Here is a 2,427-nt window from a genome sequence, read left to right as displayed (position 1 = left end):
CTTGGCTTCCTCATGTCTTTTTTTTTTTCCTAAAAAAATTTAAAAAGAAAATGTCAAATTTAAATTTTAAAAAAAATCATAAAATGTCTGGAAAAAATAGTGGAGCAAATCAACTCCTAAAAAAAAAAAAAAAAAAAAAAAAAAAAAAAAAAAAAAAAAAAAAAAAAAAAGGGCTGCCTGTTGGTGATCACTTTTATTGGAAGGGTTGGAGAAAAATAAAAATGTTATTTAGCTTAATCAATAGTGAGTTATATGCAAATAAACTCATTTTAGGAGTACTGGTAGAAGAATCTTTGCTCATTTCTTAATATCAAAATGTATGCAGTTTTCTCTTGAATATCTTCTACCTTTAAAGACTCAATCATATAAAGTCTCCTAATTTCTACACTGGATATATTCTTTGTTTCAGCCAACTCTCAATGGAGGGGAAACTAGCACCACACCATCTCCCCAAACAGAAAGCATTGAAATATTCCATTTTGTTGATTTATATATCTCTTCATATGCTTCTTCATCAATTTCTATAGTAGGCACAGTTTCTCCCAATGTCATATTTAAATGTTGATCCGAAGCATGTCATCTACCTTGAAGCTCTCTGGCATCTCTCATTTTCACATAAATTTGCTCATCCAGGCTGAGCCTGATAAGATCCAGGGCCTCTTCTAAGGTGTTGGTACTTTGTTGCTTCCTGTTACCTTGAAGAAAGCAGCCCTGGAATGCAAAGCCGGACAGGGCCAGGGCTGGGTGTGGGGAAGCTGCTCTGGAGCCAGCTTCTCAGAAGACACTCCCCTGGTCCATGTCATCCGCCATGTTTCAAACCCCTCATGCTTTAACAGTATCTATTCTAAAGGGTTGGTTTAGAAAAACAAACAAACATTGAGCACAATGACTTTCACAGCTTCTGACACTGATGGAAGAAACTAGCAATACAGCTCCTTAAAGGATGATACTTGCCCTAGCCAGTTGGGCTCAGTGGATAGAGTGTCGGCCTGCGGACTGAAGCACATGCCCGGGTTGCGGGCTTGATTCCCAGTAAGGGGCGTGCAGGAGGCAGCCGATCAATGATTCTCTCTCATCATTGATGCCTCTATCTCTCCCTCTTCCTTCTTCTCTGAAATCAATAAAGAAATATATATATATATATATATATATATATATATATATATATATATATATATATATTAAAGGATGCTACTTTATAATTATCATGAATTCCTTGGGCAAATATTAGGAGTTAATCATTAGAGATGTTGATGGTTTCATTAAAAAGATAATTCAGTTTATTTAGTTCGTCATTCCAGAACTATTTATTGTGCTCTATTCATAATGCTAGATCCAGCATATGACAGTACAAGTATCTGTCCTCAGTCAGCTCATGCTTTAGTCAGGAGGTTAAAATAATTAAAAATCAATGCTCAAAATCTAAAACACAAAACCTTAAACTCATAGAAAGAGAGGACAGACTTGTGGTTGTCAAAGGCAGGGGTGGGAAAAAGGGGTGAAGGGAGTCAAAAGGTACAAACTTGCAGTTATAAAACCCAATAAGCCCTGGGGATGTAATGTACAGCATGGTGACTATCATTAATAATACTATATTTGAAAGTTGCTAAGAGAGTAGATCTTAAAAATTCTCATCACAAGAAAAATAAGCAAATTTGTAACTCTGTGTGGTGATGGATATTAACGACTTATTGTGGTATTCAGTTCACAATATATACATATATCAAATCATCATGTTATACTGTACACCTGAAATTAATAGAATGTTTTATGTCAATTATATCTCAATAAAAAATCAATGTTAAACAACAATAAGAAAATTATGTACTGAACACTGCTTAAGGGCCCAGAGTGATAACAAACTAGCAATGTCAACATAACTACTAAACTACTAATTAAAGCTAGCATTTATTTACTGCTTATTATGAAACAGGTACTGTTCCAAGCTTTTTATATTAACTGGCTGAATCCTTACAACAATCCTATGAAGTAGATGCTATTATTTTCCTTACTTTACAGTTAAGGAAACTGAGTCACAGAGAGGTGAAAGACCTTACCTGAGATTATTCAACTAATAAGAAGCAGAAGAAACCAACCCAGCCATCTGATTTCAGAATCTAAGCCCTTAACCACAACAATCAGGGGGGCCTTTGCAGAGGAGATAAGCTATGAATTGAATTCAGAAGGAGGTACAGGACTGAGCGAGGCAGATGGACATGAAAGGCATTTCAGGAAAGGAGGTAGCACGTGCATTGGTAGATAGACTATCAGGGGTTGCCAACCGGTGGTCTGAGGATCACTGGTGGTCCATGAGGTCAGAAAGGTTGGAGACTGCTGGACCAGGTGATAGCCAAGCTACTTGTAAGAAATTTACTATGTTTGCAGCCCAAGTCAGTTATGAAGAAACGAGAGGTGGGGAGACTAGTT

At 36.5% G+C, this 2,427-nt stretch overlaps 1 pseudogene; it reads right to left on the bottom strand.

The window, feature by feature from the left end:
- Nucleotides 1–405: 405 nt before the first annotated feature.
- On the bottom strand, nucleotides 406–810 carry LOC118653703 (annotated as a pseudogene).
- Between the last annotated feature and the right edge of the window lie 1,617 nt (nucleotides 811–2,427).

This window comes from Myotis myotis, unplaced genomic scaffold (genome assembly GCF_014108235.1).
Source record: "Myotis myotis isolate mMyoMyo1 unplaced genomic scaffold, mMyoMyo1.p scaffold_m19_p_4, whole genome shotgun sequence".
Taxonomy (NCBI): Eukaryota; Metazoa; Chordata; class Mammalia; order Chiroptera; family Vespertilionidae; genus Myotis; species Myotis myotis.
Note: the sequence above shows the minus strand (reverse complement) of the source record. Positions and strands in the feature narration are given on the sequence as shown.